The sequence below is a fragment of the Camellia sinensis genome, chromosome 15 (assembly GCF_055761805.1).
Source record: "Camellia sinensis isolate YWXY chromosome 15, ASM5576180v1, whole genome shotgun sequence".
NCBI classification, from domain to species: Eukaryota; Viridiplantae; Streptophyta; class Magnoliopsida; order Ericales; family Theaceae; genus Camellia; species Camellia sinensis.
In genome coordinates, this window is record NC_138975.1 from 92,553,362 (window position 1) to 92,565,904 (window position 12,543).

General features: G+C 38.8%; 1 protein-coding gene across 3 annotated transcripts in view; it reads left to right on the top strand.

Moving 5' to 3' along the window:
* The window catches only part of ATM (Serine/Threonine-kinase ATM-like protein), a 177,529-nt gene that overhangs the window by 100,388 nt on the left and 64,598 nt on the right, over positions 1-12,543 (top strand). The window lies entirely within an intron of this gene.

Sequence of the window (12,543 nt, forward strand, 5' to 3'; positions counted from 1 at the left end):
TTGTAGACAATGTATGTTGATTAGGCAAACTGAAACTAATCAATGGAATGTGTTATGGAACTTAACAGTTGCTAGAATACATTAATTGTTTGTATTGTGTGATTGTATATAGAACCAATGTGTTTATATACGTTATGTGTAGAGGAGGAGATAGGGGATGTACTCCGCGGTTTAGGGGAAGATAGGGGATGGACCTCTAAACCGGATAGGTATTTGGAGGAGATAGGGGATGTACTCCGTAGACAGAGCTCATATGCTTGTCTAGAGAAGTGAAGATAGAGCTCATATGCTTATCTTTGTGAAGTATGAAGTGTGGATACAGCTTGTATGCTTATCTGTGGATATTGTTGATATACATATCTGTTATGAAGTGTGGATACAGCTTGTATGCTTATCTGTGGATATTGTTGATATACATATCTGTTGAGAATGTGGATATAGCTTTTATGCTTATCTGAATGTGAGATATAGTTTTTATACGTATCTGTGGAAATGATGATAGAGCCAGCATGCTTATCTGTTGAAAAGGGGAAAATGAAAAGTAATTGGGACTTGTAAGTCGTTGACATAAATATGTAATTTATGTGATTGAATCAGTGGTGACCAACTATCAATTGCTAATGTTTTAGTCATTGTCCATGGTTGGTTTAGTGTATTTCTACTGGGCTGTGGCTCACCCTATATGGGAATATCATTTTCAGGTACAGGAAGCATGCCACCTCCAAGGACATAGCTGGGAGGCTAGTGGCGGGCATAGTTTGTCGTTTTACTTTTGATGTATTACATGTAATTTCAAGCCAAGGGCTTAATGTGTAAACGAGTTAGACCTCTTTGTTGTAACCAAGTGTTAACTTGGAAAGCTGTAAGCCCGTAGGGCATTTTGTTATGGGATTAACATGTAATACTTATGTAATGGAATTCTAATGAATGATAGAAGGTGGTTAGTTTATCTATCAACGCTTGTCTTATTTGTTGGGTTTAATGTTATTATTTTGAGGGCGTTACACGAGAGGCCCCTGGAAGTCACCGACGTCCAGTGGGAGAGAATGAATCGCCGAGTACATTTTTCCTGGTTCGGAGCTCGGAGCCCCGAAAATGGTGAGAGTGTCGGAATGTCAGTGATGATGAGGAATTTTTGAGAGAGGAAAGAAAAGCGGAGGAAGAGAAGACTTTGTGGTAGCGGAGTGAAGGTATGTGTATCAATCTCCAGCGGGCAGTGAAGGCAAGGTTGCCGACCGACTGCCCGCCGGTGAGAGAAATATAGGTCTAAATCTTATCTCTGCTCTGATACCATGTAAAAAACATTGATGTATATTATTGATTGATGTATTGATATATATGTTATGGTTACAATGATTCCTATATATAGGAGAGGGTGAGTGTGTAGTAGGTGTAGTGGAGGTGATAGTGGGTTAGGTGAAGTGGAGTGTGTGGTGAAGTGGAGGTAAGTGTTTAGTGAACACATCTGCAAGTTGACCCTCGGTTGACACAAATGGGGTACCAATCAGTCCGCTTTCTAACTTCTCCCTTATAAAATGCCTGTCCACTTCCACATGCTTGGTGCGCTCATATTGCACAGGGTTATGTGCAATATTAATTGCCGACTTGTTATCACAATATAGCTTCATTGGTCCTTTCCACGCAATCTTCAAGTCTTCCAAAACTATTTTCAGCCATAGAAGCTTAGAAACTCCCAATGCCATAGCTCTGAACTCAGCTTCTGTGCTTGACCTTGCAACTACATTAAGTTTCTTGCTTCTCTACGTTACAAGGTTACCTCCAAGGAGTGTACAATAGCCCAAAGTCGATCTTCTGTCATCAACTGATCCGACATAATCTGCATTTGTGTATGCTTCCAATGTTAATTCATTGCCTCTTCTAAATAATACTCCTTTTCCTGGAGTACCTTTTAAGTACTGTAGAATTCGATGTGCTGCTTGAAGATGTACTTATTTTGGGTTGTGCATAAATCGACTCACTACTCCTATAACATAGGCTATGTTTGGTTTGGTATGAGAAAGATATATTAGTTTGCCAACTAATCTCTGATAGAATTCTTTATCTACCACCGCATTTTTAGGAGCTTCACAGAGCTTCTGATTCTATTCAATGGGTGTCTCCATTGGTTTACACCCTAGTTTCCCAGTCTCATTTAATAAATCCAGTACATACTTCTGTTGGGATATAAAGATCCCTTGTCGAGAGTGAGCCACTACAATGTCGAGGAAGTATTTTGACCTGCCGAGTTCTTTGACCTCAAACTCTTGCAATAAACACTTTTTCAATGCCTCCATTCCTTGCAAGTAATCTTCTGTTACTATTATATTATCCACACAGACTAATAGATCTGTAACTCCCCCTAAAACAGAATGTTTGACAAACAATGTGTGATCACCCTAACTTTGTTTGTAACCCAAAGCCTTCATTACTCTAGCAAACCCGCCAAACCAAGCCTTGGGAGATTGTTTTAAGCCATAAAGTGCCTTTTTTACCCTACACACCTTATGTTTTTCTGACTCATATCCTGAAGGAACCCCCATATAGGTTTCTTCATCAAGATCACCATTTAAAAAGGCATTCTTTACGTCAAATTGCTACAAATTCCAACCACGATTAGCTGCTAAAGATAATAGGATTCTTACAATATTCATTTTTGCAACAGGAGCAAATGTGCTGGAAATTTGTGTTAATGTATATAATATGATAGTGGTGTTGGTGGCATGTATAGAATATGATAGTGGTAGATAATAAGATAGTGGCATATGATAGTGGTGTTGGTGGCATGTATATAATATGATAGTGGTGTTGGTGGCATGTATAGAATATGATAGTGGTAGATAGTGGTAATATATAATATGTAAGTGGCATATAATGGGTTATAATGATGTTTGTAATATCTCCTATATAAGGAGTGTCATTTGGTCTTGTAAGATAAGAAGTTTTGAATATAACAGAAATATATTCCTTCTTCCTCATATTTTTGGAGTTCTTCTTCCTCATATTTTCTAAGTTGGTATCAGAGCAACAAAAAACACAGCAGCCCTAAAACCGTCATAGCCATGTCGGAAGTCACGTCCGAAACCACTTCAACCCCTGCCGCTGTCATTCCGGTGAAAACGTCCAACTCTCACTCTGTCCAAATCACCACCATCCGCCTAAATGGTGATAATTTTCTCCGCTGGTCACAATCTGTCCGGATGTATATCCGTGGGCAAGGAAAGATCGGTTACATCACTGGTGACAAGAAGGCTCCTGCTGTTAATGATCCGCTGTTCGATAGTTGGGACGCTGAAAACTCCATGGTTATGACATGGTTGGTCAATTCCATGGAGGAGGATATAAGCTCTAATTACATGTGCTATACTACTGCACAAGAATTGTGGGATAATGTTAGTCAGATGTATTCTGACCTAGGAAATCAATCTTAAGTTTTCAAATTAACTTTGAAGTTGGGAGAGATTCGTCAAGGAGATGATTCCGTCACCAAATATTTCAATTCGTTGAAAAGGTTGTGGCAGGATCTTGACATCTTCAACACATACGAATGGAAATCGGTTGACGACTGCAACCACCACAAGAAAACTGTGGAAGACAGCCGTATTTACAAGTTTCTTGCCGGCCTCAACATTGAGTTCGATGAAGTGCGAGGAAGAATTATTGGCAGACCTCCTCTCCCATCCATTGGCGAAGTATTTGCCGAAGTCAGAAGGGAAGAGAGCCGAAGGAGCGTCATGCTTAAGAAAAAAGGTATTGGTGAATCAATTGAAATTTCTGCTTTAATTAGCGATGCTGCGGCCAACAAGGCTGCAAATTACCAGCGCAGGTTTGATGATAAGCCACGGGTCTGGTGTGATTTTTGCAACAAGCCTCGCCATACACGCGAAACGTGTTGGAAGATCCATGGCAAACCTGTCAACTGGAAAAGCAGCAAACAAGAAGAGAAGAATCGTGGCTTTCCTACCGCTAATGAAACCGATTCAGGTCCCTTCAACAAAGAGTAGATTGATCAACTCTTAAAGCTGATAAAATCCAACTCCTCATCCGGTACTCCTAGTGTTTTGTTGGCACAAACAGGTAGAAATCCTAAAGCCTTCTCTTGCCTAAACTTCTCTCCGTGGATCATAGATTCCGGTGCCTCCGATCACATGACTAGTTTTTCCCATTTATTTAGTACCTATTTCCCTTGTTCTGGTCATGACAAAATCAGAATAGCCGATGGTAGTTTTTCACCTATTGCAGGAAAAGGATTTATTAAACTAACTGAGAAAATTAATCTCAATGCTGTTCTTCACGTCCCCAACTTAGCCTGTAACCTTTTGTCTGTCAGTAAACTATCTAAGGATTCTAATTGTCGTGTTACATTTTTTGAATCCCATTGTGAATTTCAGGACCAGAACTCGGGGATGATTGGGCGTGCTAGGATGCTTGAAGGTCTTTACTACTTTGATGAAGTACCTGTTAGTAATAAAAAAGCTTAGAGCTTTAATAGTACTAGTTCAATCTCTGTTCGAGAAAAAATAATGCTATGGCACTATAGGCTAGGACATCCTAGTTTTCTTTATCTGAAACATTTATTTCCAGAATTATTTCAAGGGATTGATTGTTCTTCTTTTCATTGTGAAAGTTGCATTTTTGCAAAATTTCATCGCTCTACTTATTTGCCAAAACCTTACCAGGCTTCCAAACCTTTTTATTTGATTCATAGTGATGTTTGGGGCCCTTCTAAAATCACTACTCTTTCTGGTAAAAGATGGTTTGTTACATTTATTGATGACCATACCCGCTTATGTTGGATTTATTTGATGAATAAAAAATCTGACGTGAAAAATTTATTCACAAATTTTTACAATATGATTGAAAACCAATTTCAAACCAAAATTGGTATTTTACATTCTGATAATGGAATAGAATATTTCAATGAGCAGTTGGGTGAGTTTTTGGAAAAAAAGGGGATTTTTCATCAATCTACATGTCGGGATACCCCTCAACAAAATGGCATTGCAGAACGAAAAAATAAACATCTACTTGAAGTAGCACGTGCTATAATATTTTACATGCATGTTCTTAAATATTTATGGGGTGAAGCAATTTTAACAGCCTCTTATTTGATAAACAGGATGCCTACAAAGGTGTTAACATACAAAACACCTTTTGATTGTCTCAAAACTTTTTTTCCTGACACGAGGTTGTTTTCTGATTTACCCGCTGAAGTTTTTGGATGTACTGCCTATGTTCATGTTCCTAGTCAATTTCGTTCAAAACTTGACCCCCGTGCTATAAAATGTGTTTTTTTGGGTTATTCCTCAAACAAAAAGGGGTATAAGTGTTTCGATCCTCAAACCAAGAAATTTCATGTGAGTATGGATGTGTCATTTGTGGAAACAAAATCCTATTTCCCCAACACTTCTCTTCAAGGGGAGACAAGTGGAGTAGAAGACCGTTTTTGGGATATTTTTATCCCGCTCCCCAATGTCATTTATCCTACACAAACACCACATCTGTCTGATAATGATCACTTAGGAGAACCAAGTTCTATGGTGCCTAGTCAAGAAGATTCTTGTTTAGGGGGAGAAGTACTACAAAATGATCTAAATCCTGAGCTTCAGGTTTATACTAGGAAGCGATTTCATCTGAGGAATAATGACCCGAATGTCCATCCTAATGACCCGAATGTCCACCCGAGTTCTGGCATCGAAATTTTAGGTAATCCTATTCCTTCTATTTCCGACCTTGATGTTCCTATAGCAATTAGGAAAGGTGTCCGAAATTACATTAAACATCCTATTGCAAATTACTTCTCCTATCAAAGACTGTCTAAAACCCATAGAGCTTTCACATCTAGGGTTTCACACTTGTTTGTTCCAAGGAATATACAGGAAGCATTGGATGATCCGAATTGGAAATTAGCAGTCATGGAGGAGATGAATGCTTTAAGGAGAAGTGGTACTTGGGAGATAGTTGATCTACCCAAAGACAAGAAAACAGTTGGGTGTAAATGGGTGTTTACGATAAAATGTAACGCAGATGGAAGCGTTGAGAGATACAAGGTGAGACTGGTGGCTAAAGGCTTCACTCAAACTTATGGGATCGACTATCAGGAGACGTTTGCTCCTGTTGCTAAAATAAATTCCATCCGAGTACTGTTATCTCTTGCAGTAAATTCAGATTGGCCTCTACATCAACTTGACATTAAAAATGCATTTCTCAATGGTGATCTTGAAGAGGAGGTGTTCATGAGCCTACCGCCGGGATTTGAGCAGAGACTTGGAAGCGACAGAGTATGCCGATTGAACAAGTCATTATACGGACTCAAACAATCACCAAGAGCGTGGTTTGAACGCTTTGGGAAGGCAATTATCAGTTGTGGCTTCTCGCAGAGTCAAGCAGATCACACAATATTTTATAAACATTCAAAAAACAGTAAAATTGCAATTTTGATTGTTTATGTTGATGACATCATTTTAACTGGTAATGATGAAGCAGTGTTAGCAGCCCTCAAAGAGAAACCCGCAAAAGAATTTCACATTAAGGATCTGGGAGCCCTCAAGTATTTCCTCGGAATGGAATTTGCAAGACCCAAGGAAGGTATATTCGTTAATCAGAGAAAATATGTTCTTGATCTCCTTGGAGAAACAGGTATGCTTGGTTGTAAGATGGTGGAGACTCCGATCGAGCCTAACTTGAAGTTATAAGCTGCTAAGGCTGAAGAAGTCAAAGAGAGGGAACAATATCAGCGACTTGTAGGGAAATTGATTTACTTGTCTCATACGCGGCCTGATATTGCCTTTGCAGTCAGCATGGTAAGTCAGTTCATGCACTCACCAGGGGTAGAGCACTTTGAGGCCGTTTATAAGATCTTAAGATATTTGAAAGGAACTCCAGGGAGAGGCTTACTGTTCAAGAAACATGGACATCTTCAAGTTGAAGTATACACAGATGCAGACTGGGCAGGAAGTGTTACAGACAGGAGATCAATATCCGGATACTGCTCCTTTGTAGGTGGGAACCTAGTTACATGGCGGAGTAAAAAACAGAATGTGGTAGCTAGAAGTAGTGCAGAAGCAGAGTTCAGAGCTGTTGCCCATGGAATCTGTGAAGTAATGTGGATTAAAAGAATTCTTGAAGAATTAAAGCTTTCTCACCCGACACCTATGAAGGTCTATTGTGACAACAAAGCAGCTATATCTATAGCTCATAATCCAGTTCTACATGATCGCACAAAACATATAGAAGTGGATAAACATTTCATCAAGGAGAAAATCAATGCTGGCATAATCTGTATGACCTACCTTCCAACAGGTGAACAATTAGCTGATGTGCTAACGAAGGGACTACACAAGAAGCAATTTGATAAGCTGACTAGCAAGCTGGCTATGGAAGATATCTTCAAACCAGCTTGAGGGGGAGTGCTGGAAATTTGTGTTAATGTATATAATATGATAGTGGTGTTGGTGGCATGTATAGAATATGATAGTGGTAGATAATAAGATAGTGGCATATGATAGTGGTGTTGGTGGCATGTATATAATATGATAGTGGTGTTGGTGGCATGTATAGAATATGATAGTGGTAGATAGTGGTAATATATAATATGTAAGTGGCATATAATGGGTTATAGTGATGTTTGTAATATCTCCTATATAAGGAGTGTCATTTGGTCTTGTAAGATAAGAAGTTTTGAATATAACAGAAATATATTCCTTCTTCCTCATATTTTCGGAGTTCTTCTTCCTCATATTTTCTAAGTAAATGTTTCAAGATAAACTATACCCATAGGTTTGAGTATATCCCTTGGCTACTAACCTTGCCTTTTATCGTTCAAGTGATCCGTTTGCCTTTTTTTTCACAGTGAAGACCCATTTACATCCCACTAGCTTCTTTCCTTGAGGCAATTCCACCAAGTCTCATGTTTTGTTCTTCTCAAGTGCATCCATTTCAACCTTCATTGCTTCCTTACACTCTTTACTTCCCAATGCGTCAGAGACAGTTTTTGGGATAGTAATAGCGTTGAGGTGGATAAGAAAACTTTTATGTCCACTTGACAACTTTTCATAGGACACAAAGTGAGACAATGGATATACGGGCTGCTGAGTACACTTCCTAACACCTTTTCTAATCGCAATAGGGAGATCAACATCAACAACTGGCACATTACTTGCATAATCTTCAGAATTAGGAGTTACCTCAACATTATTAGTACCAAAGTGTGGTTCTGAATCAAGAACCTGCATTGCTTGAACAAGTGGTTCTTTCCTCCTTGAATATACCTGCAATGGGCGAATAGCACTTTGAATATGTTTATCTTTTTTCGTTAGGCTCGGAATACTTGGGTCTGACTCATTCGGTAAAGGAATAAAGATAGATGACTATAAATTTTGATGTTGCGAGGAGAAGGATGAAAAGATCAAGTAAAAACAAATCTCTGTCCTTATCTTCCATGAATGATGTCTCCCTTTGAAGATAAGGATTCAGAAAGTAATTCTCGATTTCAATGAATGTTACATCTACAAAGACAAAGAATCGTTTTGTTGGAGGATGATAACACTTAAATCCCTTCCGTGTAGAAGAATATCCAACAATAACGCACTTAAGAGCCCTTGGATCAAGTTTCCCACAATTATTTGAATGAATATGAACAAAGGACATACACCCAAAGACCCTAGGAACTAGTTGATTTGTTGTTTTGAAGTCAGGGTAAAACTTTGAAAATGATTCCATGGGGCTGTTATAATCTATGAAGCATGGACAATCCAAAATCAGTTCTGTGGAAGTGTCCGACACGTGGACACGTCGGGGACACGTACGGGACACACCATCTGGCTGGGACATGGCGTGTCCCTTTAATTTAATAATTTTTTTATAGGGGACATGGCCGGGACACGCGTGTCTATATCGGGACATGGCATGGGACATGGCAGGACACGCGTGTCCATTTCGGGACACGGCATAGGACATGGAGGGGCTCATTTTTTTTTTTTTTCCTCCTTTTGCCTCTCTTATTTAGTGCTTTTGTGGAGAATATTGTTGGATGTTGAATGTTTTTCTCTTCTTGTCTTGGTTCTTGTTATCGTTTATTATGAATATTTTGTGGATGGATGATCTATTAATTTGTTTAAATGTAGTGGTTATATTTATTGAATTAATGTTACTATGTTAGTGTTTGTTAGTTTTGATTTAAGATGAATGTAATATGAATCTACATAACACATAAAAATATATATATATATATATATATATAAAATTTGCCGTGTTCCCCGCCGTGTCCGTGTCCGTGTCCATGTCCCCATTTTTTTGGAAATTGCCGTGTCTTGTGTCGGTGTCCGTGTTCGTGCTTCATAAGTTATAATCAAGAACTCGAGTGGGTAATTGATTAATCAAATGTGTAGTTACGACAGCTTCTCCCTAATAACTTTTGGAACAATTTTTTATGAAAAAAAAAAGGCTTGGGTAACAGCTAGAAGATGGCCATTTTGCCGTTCTGCCACACCATTTTGTTGTGGTGTGTTGACACAAGAAGACTCATGAATGACTCCATTGTCTTCAAAGAATGGTGACAACACTTCATCAAAATAATCCCTAGCATGATTAGACTGAATTCCTTTTACCTCAACTCCAAATTGGTTTTTCACCATGTGGAAAATTTTTTGACAGGGTGAACTGACATCTGATTTTTGTTTTAAGAGAAAAACCCATGATACACGGGTACAATCGTCAATAAATGAGACAAACTAGTGAGCCCCAGAAATATTATAAACTGTAGAAGGTCCCCAAATATCACTGTGAATTAGAGTAAAAGGTATGGAAGCTCTCGTATTACTTATTTGAAAGGAAACATGCTTCTGTTTTGCAAGTTCACAAACATCACAATGAAATATACCTAGATCAACTCCTTTAAACAAACCATGAAACATTACTTTAAGAATATTGAAAGGAGGATGACCAAGACGAAGATGAGACAACCATCTTTTATGTTTATGGGAAAGAGAAGACTCAGACAGTAGAGAGAGACACTGGAATAGGATCCTCAGTTCTATTTTTTCCATCAGGTTCTTCAAGAAAGTAGGGCCCATTCCTATCCCTAGATAGTCCAATCATCATCCCTGTGCTCTGGTCCTGAAATTTACAAAGTGCAGAAGAAAATGTCACCATACAGTTCAAATCCTTTGTAAGCTTATGAATTGAAACTAGATTGGTAGACAATTTGGGCCCATGCAGAACATTTTTTAAAACAAAGTTCTGATTTAGAACAACATCTCCTAGACCAACAACTGTAACCAGTGTTCCATCAGCAGTAGTAATTTTATTATAACTAGGACAAGGATTGTAAGAGACAAACCCATGACAAGATTGGGTCATATGATCTGTAGCCCCAGAATCCACTACCCAAGTTCCTTTTGAGGTTGACACATTAAGTGCATATGGTTGAGAATTACCTGAAAGAGCCAAGGAACAAGTAACTGCACCACCCGTAGGTTTCTTTAATGTTCCCAAAAAGCATCTCAACTTCTCAGTCTCTTCTCTATTGGACTCGGATTGCTCCTAAGAGAATTCTCCTTCTCCTCCTGATTGTGTCGAGGTCAAATGTGCTTGTCCTGGCCCTCCTTCTTGATTACCTTTTGCAGTCCAAGGAGTATTCTTAGTATTTGAGGGCTTACCATGGAGTTTCCAGCACCTCTCCCTGCTATGTCAGTGCTTCTTACAGTTGGTACACCATAAAGAATCTTTATTACCTGCTCTTGATCCTTCTGACAGCCCATTATTCCCTCCTACTCCGTTGGAATAGGCATTTGACTGTTACTGGTCTGATTTCACAGCTATGGGATTTGCACCTTTTGTAACTAAGGTTGAACCATCTGCTGGTTGAGGCTCCATCATAACTCCTCTTCATCCTTCTTCTCCATTCATTATGGCAATTGTTTCATTGAGTGAAGGAATTTCTTCCTTTCCCAATACTTGCACTTGGACAGGATCGAATTCAACATTTAATTCGGCAAGAAAGGTGTAAATCCTCTCTTTTTCCATAAAACATTTAAGAAGGGCTGCATCAGCGCAACACTTCGTCTCAATACACTGATAATGGTCCAACTATTGCCATAAGTTTTGTAAAATCTGGGCATACTCAGTGACTGAGCGGTTACCTTGTTTGGTTGATGAGATTTTTGTCTTAATCTCGTAGATTTGTGCACCATTTCGGACTTTAGAATAGGTCTGCCTGCAGGCCTCCCAAATCTCCCTTGATGTTGTCAAAAACATGCAAGTATCGCTAACTTATGGCATTATCAAATTCCATAACCAGGACATCACCATCGACTCTTCCTCATCCCACGCAGTGAACTTCAGATCTTCTGGTTTTGGTCACGTCCCAAGAAGATGACTCAGTTTGCCCTTCTCTTTCAAAAAGGTTCGAACAAACTGAGACTACAAATAATTTTCCATTAAGACGTAAACTATGTTGAATATCCTGCAATTCTCGAACTGAACTATTTGAGGTAGTGTTGTTTGCAGCCATTGAAGAGACAGCAGATTTACTGGATTCTGAAACGTCGTTAGACATAGTTGAAATCGAAGGGAGAAAAGATTTCTGGGTTCACGTGGGAATATTAGGTTATGAATGAACGGCAATTAAGGCCGTTGGCAACAGTTTCAGGCAATGAAGGCTTGGAAAATATAAAAAAGGTTTCTGCACAGATTGGGAAAAAAATCAGCAATGATGAAAGCTGAAAAATTGAAAAAACAAGAAGCCTGACTTGGCTCTGGTACCATGACAGAATATGAGAAATCTCTGGTTAATATTCAACCAAAGAATGTACAGAAATATAGAGGAAAAGACTAAGGTATAAAAGGAAACTCTCCTAAGACCTAATCCCCATAAATCAGGGATATTAACATTCTAATTATAGGACGTACACACAGACATATACACAGCTGTAATACATATTTTTCCCATCTACTGAGCTGTCAAATCTTCACAGCCTATTCATACCATAATTACCCATTCTAACAGTAACTTCTGTTGAGTTTTAAATAAAACATTCACTCTTTGCATGGCATGACACTGCGTCATCTTTATTCTTGACATCTAGTGCCCGTTTGGGAAAACGTAGTGGTTGAAATTCATAGATTAAGGGAAGGAGCTTCATGGTGATCTAGCAAATCAAAGGAGGTTGACCAGTTTAGTCCGAGCTTGTGGAGTTTGGAGAGGATTTGGAGTTAGGTGAACTGGGGTATGGTTGTAATTCATTTTGTCTATGTCCTGTAACCTTTTGATTTGTCTAATGCATTATTTGGGGTGTTGGGATCGTGATTTTCTTTTGTGGGGGAGTTTTTCTATACAGTGTCCACGTTAAATCACTGAGCCATCTTATTGCTTCGATATTCTATGATTTGTTTTATCTCCCTTAATCTGAATATTTGTTAACTGGCCAGTAATTTTAGAAGCAAATTATATTTTATTGATTGGCCTATTCACCCACCCTCTAGGCACAATTTCCACCAATTCCAATATTTCTATTGTATGCCATATAATAATTATTTATCTCTATA